General features: G+C 40.4%; 1 non-coding gene across 1 annotated transcript; it reads right to left on the minus strand.

Moving 5' to 3' along the window:
• Positions 1–3,042: 3,042 nt before the first annotated feature.
• LOC130971836 (small nucleolar RNA R71) lies at positions 3,043–3,150 on the minus strand. Its single transcript, XR_009083042.1, has one exon. It is a non-coding gene; the product is annotated as a small nucleolar RNA R71 (small nucleolar RNA).
• Between the last annotated feature and the right edge of the window lie 15,755 nt (positions 3,151–18,905).

Raw genomic sequence — 18,905 nt, forward strand, 5'->3', positions numbered from 1 at the left:
TCTTGGATTCCTGATTGCATGATGCATGGTTGATCGCCTGACAACCGAGTGCTCGCCTGACAAACGAGCCAACCATTCCGTGAGATCAGAGTCTTCGTGGTATAGGCAAGAACTGATGGCAGCATTCAAGAGAATCCGGAAGGTCTAACCTTGTCTGTGGTATTCTGAGTAGGATTCAATGATTGAATGACTGTGACGTGCTTCAAACCTGTAACCTACTGGGCGTTAGTGACAGACGCAAAAGAGTTATTCTATTCCGGTAGGGGAGGGAACCACACCGGTGATTGGCAGCACTGTGACAGAGTGTGTTCATTAGCTTTCACTGCGAGGATGGGAGGTAGCTGCTGACAACAGTGAGACCCTATACGAGCTTGCCATGGAAAGGAGTAAGAAGGATTGGATGAAGACAGTAGGAAAGCAGAGAGACGGAAGGGAAGGCATCTTCATGCGCTTATCTGAAATTCCTACCAATGAATTACATAAGTATCACTATCTTTATCTTTTATGTTGTTTTCGTTCATCACCATATATATCTGAGTTTGCCTGACTAAGATTTACAAGATGACCATAGCTTGCTTCAATACTAACAATCTCCGTGGGATCGACCCTTACTCACGTAAGGTTTATTACTTGGACGACCCAGTGCACTTGCTGGTTAGTTGTGCGAAGTTGTGTAATGCCATGGTATTGAGCGCACCAAGTTTTTGGAGCCATTACCAGGGATTATGAGAGTTGTGAAAAAGTATAGTTCACAATTTCGCGCACCAAGTTTTTGGCGCCGTTGCCGGGGATTGTTCTAGTTTTGAGCAAGCCTTTGGTAACATCAGTGCCAAGATCCGGCAACAACATCAAATTTTTGGTGTTATTGCCCGGGATTGTTCTAGTTTGGACAACTGACGGTTCATCTTGTTGCTTAGATTAGGTATTTTTTTTTTGAAATTCTTGAAGATGAATTCTAGAGTTTCATGATGATTTGTTGAAATCTGGCTGGCTGAGAAGCCATGTCTAATCTGATTGGACCGAGGTTTCAACTTATCACCACAAGAGCTTGTTGATTTCGTATCAATCTTGCTTTTGGAGCAGTGATTTTCTAAGGCTTGGCTGACCTTTGGTCATGTCTAGTGTTTTGGACCGAAGCTTTCTTTGGAAGCTTGGCTGGCTGTGAAGCCATGTCTAATTCCTGGACCGGAGTCTTAGACTAGCATTGCACTGATTCCTGGAATTCTCATTAAGAATTTTGATACCTTCTTTTTCCACTTAATTTTCGAAAAACACAAAAAAATTAAAAAATAAAAAATCATAAAATTCAAAAATATTTCTTGTTTGAGTCTAGTGTCTCATCCTAAGTTTGGTGTCAATTGCATGCATTCATATGTCTTAGTGATCTTCAAGATGTTCTTGATGATTCACTTGCTCTGATCTTTGAATTCTATTGACTTGAGTATTTTGTGTGTCTCATATGCATTTTCAGTTCATTAGTGTCAGTAGTATACAAACTGCTAAGTTTGGTGTCTTGCATGCATTGTTATTTGATTCTTGTTGCATTTTAATTATTAAAAATCCAAAAATATTTTTAATTTGTGTCTTTTCAAGTCAATGATACAAGGGATTGAAGATTCAGAACACACTGCAGAGGAATTATACAGAAAAAGCTGAGCATTCAAAAATGCCCAGTGAAGAAGGCAGACTGGCGTTTAAACGCCAGCCAGGGCACCTGGTTGGGCGTTTAACGCCCAAAAAGGTAGCATTTTGGGCGTTAAACGCCAGAATGTATACCATTCTGGGCGTTTAACGCCAGGATGGTGCTAGGGGGAAGATTTTGTTTTCAAATCAATTTTTTTCAAGTTTTTCAAAATCAAATCTTTTTCAAATCAAATCTTTTCACTCAAATGTTTTCAAAATTAATTTCTTTCCTTTCAAAGATACTTACTAACAATTAATGATTTGATTGAACATTTTTTGCCTTTTCTGTTAAGGAAGGTTTTATGTTTGAATCATATCTTTTCTTGTTAGGCAAGTCACTAATTTTCCAAATCAAATCTTTTAAAATAATTTTCAAAACATATCTTTTAAAATGGTTTTCAAATCATATCTTCTCAATCACATCTTTTTAAGACAATAACCTTTCAATCATATTTTTTTATCATATCTTTTTCAAATTAGTTTTCAATCAAATCTTTTTAGTTTCTAATTTCAAAATCTTTTTCAAAAATCACTTGATTTCTCTTCCACTTTCAATTTTCGAAAATTATCAATCAAATTTTCAAAATGTTTTCAAAATCTTTTAATTGAATTTTCGAAAATCCTCTTCCCTCCTTCTCACATCCTTCTATTTATGGAGTACCACTCCTTCTAAATGCACAATTCGAACCTTATCTAATTAAAGTTCGAATTCTTCTTCTCCTTCTTCTTTCTATTTCTCTTTTCCTCTGACATTTCAAGGAATCTCTATACTGTGACATAGAGGATTCCACATTTTCTTTTTCTCTTCTCTTTCATATGAGCAGGGGCAGAGACAAAGGCATTCTTGTTGAAGCTGATCCTGAACCCGAAAGGACCTTGAAGAGAAAGCTAAGAGAAGCCAAAGCACAACTCTCTTTAGAGGACCTGACCGAATTCTTCAAAGAAGAAGAACCCATGGCAGCCGAAAACAACAACAATGCCAACAATGCAAGGAAGGTGCTGGGTGACTTTACTGCACCTACTCCCGACTTCTATGGGAGAAGCATCTCTATCCCTGCCATTGGAGCAAACAATTTTGAGCTTAAGCCTCAATTAGTTTCTCTAATGCAACAGAATTGCAAGTTCCATGGACTTCCAATGGAAAATCCTCATCAGTTTTTAGCTGAATTCTTGCAAATCTGTGACACAGTCAAGACTAATGGGGTTAACCCTGAGGTCTATAGACTGATGCTATTCCCTTTTGCTGTAAGAGACAGAGCTAGAATATGGTTGGATTCTCAACCTAAAGAAAGCCTGGACTCTTGGGAAAAGCTAGTCAATGCCTTCTTGGCAAAGTTCTTTCCACCACAAAGATGGAGTAAGCTTAGAGTGGAAGTCCAAACCTTCAGACAGAAGGATGGAGAATCCCTCTATGAAGCTTGGGAAAGATACAAACAATTAATCAGAAGATGTCCTTCAGACATGCTTTCTGAATGGAGCATCATAGGTATTTTCTATGATGGTCTCTCTGAACTATCTAAGATGTCCTTGGATAGCTCTGCTGGAGGATCTCTTCATCTGAAGAAGACGCCTGCAGAAGCTCAAGAATTGATTGAAATGGTTGCAAATAACCAATTCATGTACACTTCTGAAAGAGATCCTGTGAACAATGGGACTAGTCAGAAGAGAGGAGTTCTTGAGATTGACACTCTGAATGCCATATTGGCTCAGAATAAGATATTGACTCAACAAGTCAATTTGATTTCTCAAAGTCTGTCTGGAATGCAAAATGCACCAAACAGTACTAAGGATGCTTCATCTGAGGAAGAAGCTTATGATCCTGAGAACCCTTCCATGGAAGAGGTGAATTACCTAGGAGAACCCTATGGAAATACCTACAATTCTTCATGGAGAAATCACCCAAATCTCTCATGGAAGAATCAAGAGAGACCTCAACAAGGTTTCAATAACAATAATGGTGGAAGAAACAGGTTTAGCAATGGCAAGCCTTTTCCATCATCTTCTCAGCAACAGACAGAGAGTTCTAAGCAGAATACTTCTGACTTAGCAACAATGGTCTCTGATCTAATAAAGACCACTCAAAGTTTCATGAATGAAACAAGGTCCTCCATCAGAAATTTGGAAGGACAAGTGGGTCAGCTGAGCAAGAAGGTTACTGAACTCCCTCCTAGTACTCTCCCAAGTAATACAGAAGAAAATCCAAAAGGAGAGTGCAAGGCCATCAACATGGCCGAATATGGAGAGGAAAGAGAGGAAGAAGACGCCACTGAGGAAAGACCCCAGTGGGCGTGCACCACTCTCCTCTGAGTTCCTCAAAGAGGAACAATGGGAATCTGAGGCTCAAAATGAGACCATAGAGATTCCATTGGACTTACTTCTGCCATTCATGAGCTCTGATGAGTATTCTTCCTCTGAAGAGGATGAGTATGTTACTGAAGAGCAAGTTGCTAAATACCTTGGAGCAATCATGAAACTAAATGACAAGTTATTTGGAAATGAGACTTGGGAGGATGAACCTCCCTTGCTCACCAAAGAACTGGATGACTTGTCTAGGCAGAAACTGCCTCAAAAGAGGCAGGATCCTGGGAAGTTTTCTATACCTTGTACCATAGGCACCATGACCTTCAAAAAGGCCTTGTGTGACTTAGGGTCAAGTGTGAACCTCATGCCCCTCTCTGTAATGGAGAAATTAGGGATCTTAGAGGTGCAAGCTGCAAGAATCTCATTAGAGATGGCAGACAACTCAAGAAAACAAGCCCATGGACTTGTAGAGGATGTTCTGGTTAAAGTTGAAGACCAGTACATTCCTACTGATTTCATAGTCCTAGAGACTGGGAAGTGCATGGATGAATCCATCATCCTTGGCAGACCCTTCCTAGCCACAGCAAAGGCTGTGATTGATGTTGACAGAGGAGAGTTAATCATTCAAGTGAATGAAAAATCCTTGGTGTTTAAGGCCCAAGGATATCCCTCTGTCATCATGGAGAGGAAGCATGAAGAGCTCCTCTCAAAACAGAGCCAAACAGAGCCCCCACAGTCAAACTCTAAGTTTGGTGTTGGGAGGCTACAACCAAACTCTAAGTTTGGTGTTGAAACCCCACATTCAAACTCTAAGTTTGGTGTTGGGAGGTTTCAACACGGTTCTGAGCATTTCTGAGGCTCCATGAGAGTCCTCTGTCAAGCTAATGACATTAAAGAAGCGCTTGTTGGGAGGCAACCCAATGTTTTATAATTAATTATTTTCTGTTGTTATTTTATCTTTTTGTAGGTTGATGATCATAAGAAGTCACAAAAACAATGAAAAAAGCAAAAACAGAATGAAAAACAGGAAGAAAAACAGCACACCCTGGAGGAGAAGAAACTGGCGTTCAAACGCCAGTAATGCTAGCTGTTGGGCGTTTAACGCCCAGTCTGGCACCATTCTGGGCGTTTAACGCCAGAAAGGGGCACCAGACTGGCGTTAAACGCCAGTAAAGGGCAAGAACCTGGCGTTAAACGCCAGGAATGGGCACCAGCCCGGCGTTTAACGCCAGAAATAGCTCAAAACGTGATTTTGAGCAACATTTGGTGCAGGGATGACTTTTCCTTGACACTACAGGATCTGTGGATCCCACAGGACCCTACCATCACTCTCTCTCTTCTTCCCCCATTCACCAATCACTTCAACACCTCTTCCCCAAAAACCCCTCACCTATCAAATCCCATCTTTCTCTTCACCACTCACATCCATCCTTCATAAAACCCCACCAACCTCACCCTTCAAATTCAAACCACTTTCCCTCCCAAACCCACCCATAATGGCCGAACCTTTACCCCCCTCTCTCCTATAAATACCCTTCTTCAACTCTTCATTTTCACACAACCTAAACACCCTTTCTTCCCCCTTCTTGGCCGAATACACCACCATCTCCCTCTTCTTCATTTCTTCTTCTTCTAGTCTCTTCTTTCTTCTTTTGCTCGAGGACGAGCAAACATTTTAAGTTTGGTGTGGTAAAAGCGTTGCTTTTTCGTTTTTCCATAACCATTTATGGCATCCAAGGCCGGAGAAACCTCTAAAAAGAGGAAAGGGAAGGCAAAAGCTTCCACCTCCGAGTCATGGGAGATGGATAGATTCCTCTCAAGGGTGCATCAAGACCACTTCTATGAAGTTGTGGCCTTGAAGAAGGTGATCTCCGAGGTCCCCTTTTCACTCAAAAAGGGTGAATATCCGGAGATCCGCCATGAGATCCGAAGAAGAGGTTGGGAAGTTCTTACCAACCCCATTCAACAAGTCGGAATCTTGATGGTTCAAGAGTTCTATGCCAATGCATGGATCACAAAGAACCATGACCAAAGTGTGAACCCGAATCCAAAGAATTATCTCACTATGGTTCGGGGGAAATACTTGGATTTTAGTCCGGAGAGTGTGAGGGTGGCGTTCAACTTGCCTATGATGCAAGGAGATAAGCATCCTTACACTAGAAGGGTCAACTTTGATCAAAGGTTGGACCAAGTCCTCACAGTCATATGTGAAGAGGGCGCACAATGGAAGCAAGATTCAAGAGGAAAGCCGGTCCAATTGAGAAGGCATGACCTCAAGCCCGTGGCTAGAGGATGGTTAGAGTTCATACAACGCTCAATCATCCCCACTAGCAACCGGTCCGAAGTTACCATAGACCGGGCCATCATGATCCATAGTATCATGATTGGAGAAGAAATAGAGGTTCATGAGGTTATAGCCCAAGAACTCTATAAGGTGGCGGACAAGACCTCCACCTTGGCAAGGTTAGCTTTTCCTCATCTCATTTGTCACCTCTGTTATTCAGTTGGAGTTGACATAGAGGGAGACATTCCCATTGATGAGGACAAGCCCATCACCAAGAAAAGGATGGAGTACACAAGAGATCTCACTCATCATGAGATCCCTGAGATTCCTCAAGGGATGAATTTTCCTCCACAAAACTATTGGGAGCAACTAAACACCTCCCTAGGAGAACTAAGTTCCAACATGGGACAACTGAGGGTGGAGCATCAAGAACACTCCATCATCCTTCATGAAATTAGAGAAGATCAAAGAATCATGAGGGAGGAGCAACAAAGACAAGGAAGAGACATTGAGGAGCTCAAGCACTCCATAGGATCTTCAAAGAGCAAGAAAGAGCCGCCATCACTAAGGTGGACCCGTTCTTTGATTTCCTTGTTATTGTTCTTCTGTTTTTCGAATTTTAATGCTTATGTTTATCCATGTTTGTGTCTTGTGATCATTAGTGTCTTAGTGTCTATGCCTTAAAGTTATGAATGTCCTATGAATCCATCACCTTTCTTCAATAAAAACGTGCCTAATTGATAAAAGAAAGAATTGCATGAATTTTGAATTTTATAATAGTTTAATTATTTTGATGTGGTGGCAATATTTTTGTTCTCTGAATGTATGCTTAAACAGTGCATATGTCTTTTGAATTTGTGGTTCATGAATGTTGGCTCTTGAAAGAATGATGAAAAAGGAGACATGTTACTGAGGATCTGAAAAATCAATAAAATGATTCTTGAAGCAAGAAAAAGCATTTCAAAAAAAAAAAACGAAAAAAAAAAAACGAAAAAAAAAGAAAGAGAGAAAGGAATAAGAGTTGTGATCCAAGGCAATAAGAGTGTGCTTAAGAACCCTGGACACCTCTAATTGGGGACTTTAGCAAAGCTGAGTCACAATCTGAAAAGGTTCACCCAATTATGTGTCTGTGGCATGTATGTATCCGGTGGTAATACTGGAAGACAGAGTGCTTTGGGCCACAGCCAAGACTCAATAAATAGCTATGTTCAAGAATCATCATACTTTACTAAGAGAATCATTAACACTATCTGGATTCTAAGTTCCTAAAGAAGCCAACCATTCTGGATTTCAAAGGATAGAGTGAGATGCCAAAACTGTTCGGAGGCAAAAAGTTAAAAGCCCCGCTCATCTGATTAATACTGATCTTCACAGATGTTTTTGGAATTCATTCCATATTCTCTTCTTTTTATCTTATTTGATTTTCAGTTGCTTGAGGACAAGCAACAATTTAAGTTTGGTGTTGTGATGAGCGGATAATTTGTATACTTTTTGGCATTATTTTTAGTATGTTTTTGATATGATATAGTTAGTTTTTAGTATATTTTTATTAGTTTTTAATTAAAATTCACTTTTCTGGACTTTACTATGAGTTTGTGTGTTTTTCTGTGATTTCAGGTATTTTCTGGCTGAAATTGAGGGACCTGAGCAAAAATCTGATCCTGAGACCAAAAAGGACTGCAGATGCTGTTGGATTCTGAACTCCCTGCATTCGAAGCGAATTGTCTGGAGCTACAGAAGCCCAATTGGCGCGCTCTCAACGGCGTTGGAAAGTAGACATCCTGGGCTTTCCAGCAATATATAATAGTCCATACTTTGCCCAAGATTTGATGGCCCAAACTGGCGTTCAAAGTCACCTCAAGGAATCCCAGCGTTAAACGCTGGAACTGGCACCCAAATGGGAGTTAAACGCCCAAACTGGCACCAAAGCTGGCGTTTAACTCCAAGAAGAGTCTCTACACGAAATTGCTTCATTGCTCAGCCCAAGCACACACCAAGTGGGCCCGGAAGAGGATTTTTATGTCATTTACTCATTTCTGTACACCCTAGGCTACTAGTTTCTTATAAGTAGGACCTTTTACTATTGTATAGAAATCTTTTGATCACTTTTAGATCTCTAGATCATCTTTTGATCACTTTTAGATCTCTAGATCATCTTTTGATCACTTTTAGATCTCTAGATCATCTTTGGACATTTCAGTTCTTAGATCATTGGGAGGCTGGCCATTCGGCCATGCCTAGACCTTATGCTTATGTATTTTCAACGGTGGAGTTTCTACACACCATAGATTAAGGTGTGGAGCTCTGCTGTACCTCGAGTATTAATGCAATTACTATTGTTCTTTCATTCAAATTCCGCTTGTTCTTTATCCAAGATATCACTTGTTCTTCAACATGATGAAGGTGATGATTGACGCCCATCACCATTCTCACTCATGAACAAAGTGACTGACAACCACTCTTGTTCTACAAGCATTTGAGGCTTGGTGAATATCTCTTGGATTCCTGATTGCATGATGCATGGTTGATCGCCTGACAACCGAGTGCTCGCCTGACAAACGAGCCAACCATTCCGTGAGATCAGAGTCTTCGTGGTATAGGCAAGAACTGATGGCAGCATTCAAGAGAATCCGGAAGGTCTAACCTTGTCTGTGGTATTCTGAGTAGGATTCAATGATTGAATGACTGTGACGTGCTTCAAACCTGTAACCTACTGGGCGTTAGTGACAGACGCAAAAGAGTTATTCTATTCCGGTAGGGGAGGGAACCACACCGGTGATTGGCAGCACTGTGACAGAGTGTGTGCATTAGCTTTCACTGCGAGGATGGGAGGTAGCTGCTGACAACAGTGAGACCCTATACGAGCTTGCCATGGAAAGGAGTAAGAAGGATTGGATGAAGACAGTAGGAAAGCAGAGAGACGAAAGGGAAGGCATCTTCATGCGCTTATCTGAAATTCCTACCAATGAATTACATAAGTATCACTATCTTTATCTTTTATGTTGTTTTCGTTCATCACCATATATATCTGAGTTTGCCTGACTAAGATTTACAAGATGACCATAGCTTGCTTCAATACTAACAATCTCCGTGGGATCGACCCTTACTCACGTAAGGTTTATTACTTGGACGACCCAGTGCACTAGCTGGTTAGTTGTGCGAAGTTGTGTAATGCCATGGTATTGAGCGCACCAAGTTTTTGGAGCCATTACCAGGGATTATGAGAGTTGTGAAAAAGTATAGTTCACAATTTCGCGCACCATCTACATTTCCTAACAGGAAGATAATGTCTCCATTCCAACAAAGGTAACTGTTCATACCCTGGGTCAAGCTGTCCGACCCTGGATGTTTAGCAACAAGTCGACCGACCTCTTGAGGTCAGACTATCTGACCTATTCTCAAAGAGCTCGGCCAATGTCCGACCTCTTAACAAAGAGCTCGGACAAAACACCATAGAGGCACAAGTAAGCCCAAACGAAGAAACACAGCCCAATCTAAAGGCAGCTAAAAGCCCAGAAAAGATAAAGGCGGTTCCCCAGAAGATAGGATGACCTCACTCAAAGATAAGATAGGATAAGATAAGATAACTAACTTATCTTACCTAAAAAGGTCACTTCACACCATTATAAATACACTGGAGCACCCAGGTAAAACTCATACTCTGATTCTACTAAAAACCTGCTTAATACCCTTGCTAACTTAAGCATCAGATTCCCTTGCAGGTACCACCACCCTCCGGTGACGAAGGTTTAGCACCTGCACCAAGTTCAACAGGTCGGACATGACAGCTTCGGCCACCAGATCCAACGAGTCAGACACGACAGCTCCGACTGCCAGATACAACAAGTCGGACGCGACAGCTTCAACAAGTCGGACACGTCAGCTCCGACTAGCACAGAAGATCTCGTCCGAGATCGACCTATAGTTTTAGGTAACCCTCAGAACATTGGCGCCGTTGTTGGGGAACTTGGAAGTAATCCCATCACCATGACAGACGACCATGACAACGACCACAATTTAGATCTAAAGGATAGAACGCCACAGAAAAATGCGGACACTACACCAAAGGATACTCCTCAACTTAACAACAAAAGTGCTTCAAGACCGTTTGAAACAACTTGAAAAAGAAGCCCTACATCAATGAGAGGCTGAGAAAGACCTACAAAGGGAAATAAGGTGACGCCAGGAATTGGAAGACAAACTCCTAAAACTCGAAGCAGATCTCAAGACCAAAGCCAATCGATCCTCTCGTGAGGATAGCTCCCACAAGAACCAAGATCCATTCACCAAGGAGATCATGAAGACCGAAATCCCAAAGGACTTTAAACTCCCGGATATGACCTTATATGATGGCACGGCAGATCCCAGCCATCACTTCAGTAATTTCAGGAGTCGGATGTACCTCACCGACGCCTCAGACGCAGTCTGCTGCAAAGCCTGCCCGACTAACTTAACAAAAATGGCGATTAAGTGGTTCGACAATCTACCCCTAGGTCCTTCTCAAACTTCAATGACCTTGCTAAAAAGTTCCTCACCAGGTTCTCCATCCAGAAGGATAAAGCCAAACACGCTCCAAGCTTGCTGGGAATGAAACAAAGAGATCAAGAAAGCCATCATAGCTACATGGAAAGATTCAACAAAGCATGCCTTGACATACAAAGTTTTCCAACAGAAGCGGCCATCATGGGACTCATCAATGGCCTAAGAGAAGGACCTTTCAGCCGCTCAATATCCAAGAAGTACCCAACATCTCTAATCGAGGATCAAGAAAGGGTGGAAAAATATATCAATATGAAGGAGAACTCCTGATTGGGAGACAGCTCAAAAACCGGATTCTCCTAACCCACCAAGGGACAAGGATAAAGAGTCCAAGAAAAAAAGAAGATCCATCCGGTGAGAAGCCTAGAAAATACCACAATTACACCCACCCCTTCGGGTTTCTCTTGTGGATGTCTACCGAGAAATATGCAATACTGAGAAGATCCCACCACGTCGCCCAATCAAAAACAGAAGAGGTCGTATGAGTTGAAGGTCCACCTCACGCCAAAGAGGTCGGACGAGTTGAAGGTCCACCTCACACCAAAGAGGTCGGACGAGTTGAAGGTCCACCTCACACGAAAGAGGTCGGACAAGTTGAAGGTCCACCTCACGCCGAAGAGATCGAACAAGTTGAAGGTCCACCTCACACTAAAGAGGTTGGACGAGTTGAAGGTCCACCTCACACCAAAGAGGTCGAGCGAATTGAACGTCCACACATCGAAGAGGTCAGACGAGTTGAACGTCTAACACCAAAGAGGTCGGACGAGTTGAACGTCCACCTCACACCCCTGAGAGACATGTTCATGGAGGATTCGAAGGAGGAGGGATCTCTAAATCATCTCGCAAAGGACACCTCAAAGAGTGGAAAGTCGGACAGTAGCCTCATCACTAGTTAGAGAAGACAAAAGTGGGCAACAACCCGTCTACTTCATCATCAAGGCTCTACAAGTGGCCGAACTAAACTATCCAAAGATAGAAAAGTTCACCTACGCCCTCATACTCTCTTCTTAACAACTCTGCCCATATTTTCAAGCTAACACTATCCAAAGATAGAAAAGTTCACCTACGCCCATAAAAGGCATCCTACAGAAAACAGACTTAGCTGGAAGAATCCTACAGTGGGCAATCGAGTTATCCAAATTTGATCTTCGACATGAAACTTGGACAGCCATCAAATCACAGTTTCTGGCCGACTTCATTACAGAGTACATTGACACCCCAAGAACTCTTACAAAATGGAAACTCTACATGGACGACTCTTCAAACAAAATCGGGAGTGGTGTAGGTGTAATTATAGAAAGTGATCAGGGAAGGCAAATCAAGCTAAATGACCAAGCTGAATATGAGGCACTACTGGCTGGTTTAAGGCTAGCTAAGAATGTAGGAGCTTACCATGTCCAGTGATTCACAAGTAGTCACCTCACAAATAGAAGGGAGCAACCAAGCTGAGGATCCCACCATGAAAAAATACCTCGGGTAATTCGGGAGACCCTAGACAAAACCAGAGAACATCTCGGACAATTCGGGGGACCCTGGACAAAAACAAAAAATAGCTCAGACATTTCGGGGAATATGAAGTCCGACACATACCTCAAGAGCAGAATGCCCGAGCTGATGCACTTTCAAAATCAGCCAGCACCAACATCTCGGACAATTCGGGGAATATGAATTCCGACACATACCTCGGGAACATAATGCCCGAGATGATGTATTTTCAAAACTAGCCAACACCAAACCAGGGGGCAATAACAGAAGCCTCATCCAAGCTACATTACAAGACCACAACAAGGAAGGAAAACAAACCTTCTCCTCAGGGTCCGGTGACACCAACTCATAATTCTTCTCCTCATCCCTATCCCTACAAATTCTACGGAACCTCCTAAGTCGCACACAGTACTCAGGGTCAGCCACAGTAACACGTATTAAAACTATGGAATCCAGTCAATCAGACATGTCATTCGGGATCTTAGTAGACATCTCAGCAATATTTTTTCAAGAAGACATAGGTCAACCATGGGGTTATTACCAAACAACTTGGACAAATAAGGAAACAACTCGGACAATAATAGTAAAACATCAGATATCAGATATAGCAGTAAAAGAGAAACCCCAAGACTCACACAAAAGTCCAGGGGCACCCTTTAGAGGTAACAATAGGGCAAGAACACAGAGAAGAGAAGCCGACAATCCATATATAAACAGTTCGAACACCTCTCAAACAAAAAGTAAAAACAAAAGCTAGAACTTTTGTACAAAAGGAGTCAGGCAACGATGAAAAGAAACAGGAACAGCAACCAAATCCTAAGCAAAGCACACATTCTCCTCAAAGGCGAACAACAAAAGAAAAGTCACAACAAATGATCAAAGATGCAAACTTTTTGTAGAAAGAACCAATGTTCTTCAGATCAAAAGGGAGCTTGGGCTGAAGAGCTCCCACAAGTCCTATGGGCATATCGGACAACTCCACACTTCACCACGGGGGAATCACCCTTCCGATTGACTCGCGGAGTGGAGGCAATGATCCCAGTAGAGATCGAAGAAGGATCCCCCAAAATGATCCTCTACAATAAAGAGGTCAACACCCAAATCTAAAGGAAAGAACTTGACCTACTCGGATTAGGGAGGAAGCGTTAAATCGTCAAATGGCCTCAAGATACAATCAGAAGGTAATCCAGCAAAGTTTCGCTAACAACTATCTCATCCTATTTTGAAATGATATCGGAACAGGTCGGTCAGGGAAAGGGAAACTAGCTGCCAACTAGAAAGAACCATACCAAGTGTTCAGAGGTACTAGGGAAAGGCTACGACAGAGTATCCGACCTCAAGGGGCAAGAGCTTCCAAGGTCATGGCATGCCTGCAATCTAAAAAGGGCGCCAGGTCGAGATCCAAAAAGATTGCCCGACCTTGAAGGGTAAGTACTAACATGTACATACTCTTATCTTCATTTTATTATTTAAAAGATTGCAGATTTCCTAAAAAGTTTTCTACCAAGACGCCCGATTACGGCAGGTTGGCAAGGTGAAAACCAAATTCACCGCCTGATCACGACAAAGTCGGCAAGATGAAAACCAAATTCATCGACCACGATGAAAACCGAATTCATCATTTGATTTCAACGAAGGTCGACAAAGTAAAAATAAAATTCACTGCTCAATCAAGCCGTATTAATCTGAAACATTCATCATCCGATTATAAAGCTACAGATCGGCAAAAAGTGAAAATCAAATTCACTACACGATCACGATAAAGACCAAAGATGAAAACCAAATTTATTAAAAGTTCGACCAAACGAGGGTTAAACCCAATCTCTATAAAATCGATAAAGACAAAAACAGAATAATGCAAGACGTTATAGAAAGTGATCCATAGAAAGGACCTGATGAGGTCCTAATAAAATGGATTGCTATAAAATAACTTAAAGACTGGCTGACATAAAGAAGTCGGACCAGTCGCAATAACCGAAGTTATAATTAAATCCCTAGAAAGAGGTCTGGCCAGCCCTATAAAAGAGGATTACTGAAGAGCGGATATTTTATATGCCTTTTGGGGGTAATTTCATGTAGATTTTAGTATGTTCTAGTTAGTTTTTAGTATATTTTTATTAATTTTTAGGCAAAAATCATATTTCTGGACTTTACTATGAGTTTGTGTGTTTTTCTATGATTTCAGGTATTTTCTGGCTGAAATTGAGGGAGCTAAGCAAAAATCTGACACAGGCTGAAAAAGGACTACTAATGCTGTTGGATTCTGACCTCCCTGCACTCGGAATAGATTTTTTGGAGCTAAAGGAGTCCAATTGGCGTGCTCTCAATTGGGTTGGAAAGTAGACATCCAGGGCTTTCCAGCAATATATAATAGTCTATACTTTTCGCGAAGATAAACGACGTAAACTTGTGTTTAATGCCAGTTCCATGTTGCATTCTGGCGTTTAGTGCCAGAAACAGGTTGCGAGTTGGAGTTAAATGCCAGAAACAGGTTACAACCTAGCGTTTAACTCCAGAAACAGCCCAGGCACGTGAGAAGCTCAAGTCTCAGCCCCAGCACACACCAAGTGGGCCCCAGAAGTGGATTTCTGCACCATCTATCTTAGTTTACTCATTTTCTGTAAACCTAGGTCACCAGTTTAGTATTTAAACAACTTTTAGAGACTTATTTTGCATCTCATGACATTTTTAGATCTAAATTTTGTACCTTTTGATGGCATGAGTCTCTAAACTCCATTGATTGGGGTGAGGAGCACTGCAGTGTCTCGATGACTTAATGCAATTATTTCTGTTTTCCATTCAAACACGCTTGTTCCTATCTAAGATGTTCATTCGCACTTCACTATGAAGAAGGTGATGATCCGTGACACTCATCACCTTCCTCAATCCATGAACGTGTTCCTGACAACCACTTCCGTTCTATATTAGATTGAATGAGTATCTCTTAAATTCCTTAATCAAAATCTTCGTGGTATAAGCTAGAATCCATTGGCAGCATCCTTGAGAATCTGGAAAGTCTAAACCTTGTCTGTGGTATTCCGAGTAGGATTCTGGGATTGGATGACTGTGACGAGCTTCAAACTCGCGAGTGTTGGGCGTAGTGACAGACGCAAAAGGATCAATGGATCTTATTCCGACATGATCGAGAACCGACAGATGATTAGCCGTACTGTGACAGAGCATTTGGAACATTTTCACTGAGAGGATGGAAGTAGCCATTGACAACGGTGATGCCCTACATACAGCTTGCCATGGAAGGAGCCTTGCATTTATGAAAGTGAGAAAGCATTATGTTGCAGGAATTCAGAAGACAAAGCATCTCCAAAACTCTAACATATTCTCTATTACTTCATAATAAGTATTATTTAGTCCATGCTCTCTTGTTTATTTGCAAGTCAATTGATAACTATAATTGGTATCCGGACTAAGATTAATAAGATAACCATAGCTTGCTTCAAGCCAACAATCTCCGTGGGATTCGACCCTTACTCACGTAAGGTATTACTTGGACGACCCAGTGCACTTGCTGGTTAGTTGTACGGATTGCAAAAGTGTGATTGCAATTTCGTGCACCATGTTTTTGGTGCCGTTGCCGGGGATTGTTTGAGTTTGAACAACTGACGGTGAATCTTGTTGCTTAGATTAGGAAAAATTTGTCTTTTTTTCACTAGAATTGCATCTTTTATTATCCCTTCTAAAATTTTTTTTTTCAAAAAATATTATTTTTCTTTATTAATTTTTAGTTTTTCTGTGAGTTTAGTGTCATGTTTTAAGTTTGGTGTCAATTGCATGCTTTTTTTTGTCTTTCAATTTTCGAATTGCATGTTCTTTATTTTTCCTTGATCTTTAAATTGTTCTTGTCAATATTTCTTGTTTGATCTTTGGTTTTTCCTATTCTATGTGTTTTCGTGTTTTCCTTGTGCATTTTCAAAATTTTAGTTTTCAAAAAAAAATTATTTTTATTTATTAAAAATACCACATTAAAACATGTTACATTTATAGCTCAATTGGCTAGAGTGTTGGTTTGTGTTCTTCGTAATTGGGTATCTTCTTTTTAAAATCTTTTTCAAAAATAATTTTTCTTTCATTAAATCTTCTGCTAAACTTTAAGTTTGGTGTTTTCTTGTTAATTTCTCTTTAGTTTTCAAAAATTTTAAATTGGTTTTCTAAAAATTTTAAGTTTGGTGTTATTTCTTTTGTTCTTGGTGTTCTTGTGAGTCTTCAAAGTGTTCTTGATTCTTCTTTGTGTTTTGATCTTAAAATTTTTAAGTTTGGTGTCCCTTGGTGTTTTCCCTCCAAAATTTTCGAAAAACAAGGAGCATCAGATCTAAAAATTTTAAGTCTTGTGTCTTTTGTGTGTTTGTCCTCTTTCATCATAAAATTCAAAAATAAAAAAATATATCTTTTCCTTTAATTTCTCATAATTTTCGAATTACTTGGGTTGACTTGGTCAAAATTTTTCAAATCATATCTTTTTCAAAAATATCCTAACCACTTTCTCTCTCCTCACTTTTTCGAAAATCTTCATAAAATATTTTCAAATTTTTTTATTTTTTTATTTTATTTTTTTAGTTTCCGTTTTTTATTTTGGTTTTTATTTTATTCTATTTTATTATTTCGAAAATAATTTTTTTTAATATAATAAAATAAATAAAATAAATCCACATCATCTCCCTTTCTCCATTATGGACCTAAGTGGAAATGAACAGTCCAGAAGGACTCTGGGGTCATATGCTAACCCCACTACTGCTTCATATGGGAGTAGTATCTGTATACCCCTCAGCTCATTATCATGGTGCAGCAAAGTTGCCAGTATTTTGGTCTTCCACAGGAAGAACCTACAGAGTTTCTGACACAGTTTTTACAAATTGCTGACATAGTACATGATGAGGAAGTAGATCAGGATGTCTACAGATTGTTACTATTTCCATTTGCTGTAAAAGACCAAGCTAAGAGGTGGTTAAATAACCAACCTATGGACAGTATAAAGATATGGAAACAACTGTTAAAAAAATTCCTGAATCACTATTGTTCATACCCTGGATCGAGCTGTCTGACCCGAGATGTTCGACAGACAAAGCGATCGACCTCTTCAGGTCAGGACAACCCGACCTCTTTCTTAAGAGCTCGGCCAAGTCACCAGAAAAGCCCAAAGAAGGTGATGCTACGATTTTAGGAAATTGCACGATCGGCAAAAATTCCTTCCGGCAAGTGCACCGGTTATCGTCAAGTAAAAACTCACAATAGAGTGAGGTCGAATCCCACAAGGATTGGTTGAGTGAGCAATTCGGATTAGAAGTGTGTTCTAGTTGAGCGGAATCAAGATTTAGATGAGAATTGCGGAATGTAAAATTGGCGGGAAACGTAAATGGCAAGAAATTGAAATTGCGGAATCTTAAATTGCATGAATTAAAGAGCGAGAAGCTAAATTGCTGAAATTAAAAAAGGGATCGGGGTGATTGCATGAATTTAATTGCAGAATGTAAAGAGAAAATGGTAGATCAGAAATGGGGAATTCATTGGGTTTCAGGAGATATTGAGATCTCCGAATCAAAACATTTTTATCCCTTCCTCAACCAATGCGTTCATTAAATTTTGCTTGGCAATCTTATATGATTGGATCCCAATCCCTTGGCTCACCAATTCTCTCTAAAAACAAACAAATTCCCAATCCCTTGGTTTAAATGTTCATAAGAAGAGATGACGCTCGATCACTGATTATACCACACAGTTTCATGAACCACAATTTGGTAGGATTACATGTCACAATATCCATCCAAACCCCAATCCAATTCACTGTGAGAAAGCTTCTCTAGCATGAATCCTCCATTCCTTTCCCAAGGTTCCGAAGGATTCCAATTATGGATAGTTTCTTTCCCAAGACAAATAACCAATGGAATTAGATCGAGAAGCTTTCTAACAAAATTCAAGAGAAAAGATTGAAGAAGAAGATAAAAACTATTATTGATTCATTGAATTACAATAGAGCTCCTAACCCAATGAAAGGGGGTTTAGTGAGTCATAGCTCTGAATTCAATTACAAAAAGTATGAAAACTAGAAAAAATTATCCAAAAGTTTCTCTCTAACTTAAATTCTATCCTATTTATACACTTTCTAAATTGAGCTTCTGTTGTGTTTCTTGGGCTTTGAGGCCTTTCCCTGATTTTCTTTTGCTTTGGGTTTATGATCCATAATCCTGATGAGGCTGCTGATCCAATTCTGTAACATTCATTGAGCCAACTTAGTGATAATCAAGTAATGACACATGACTCAACAAATTGAAATTCCAGACTCATCAATTCTTCAGGCCCAATCCCATAAACCATGATATTCAATTGGGTTTCATACCAGAGTACGTTTAAGTTAATGTTTGTGCTCAAATGCTAACTTAAACTGCAATATCTTTGGCCCAGAAACCTTTTCAAATAGTGGCGTTTAAGTTGCAGTTTAAGCTTAAACTGCAACTTAAACGCCAAACACTTCCAGTGATGCCTTTTGTGGAAGCACGTTTAAGTTCCAGTTTAAGCTTAAACTGGAACTTAAACGTTGGACACTCCTGGAGGTGGTATAACTCAAGCACGTTTAAGCTTCAGTTTAAGGTTAAACTGAAGC

Source organism: Arachis stenosperma, chromosome 3 (assembly GCF_014773155.1).
Source record: "Arachis stenosperma cultivar V10309 chromosome 3, arast.V10309.gnm1.PFL2, whole genome shotgun sequence".
Taxonomy (NCBI): Eukaryota; Viridiplantae; Streptophyta; class Magnoliopsida; order Fabales; family Fabaceae; genus Arachis; species Arachis stenosperma.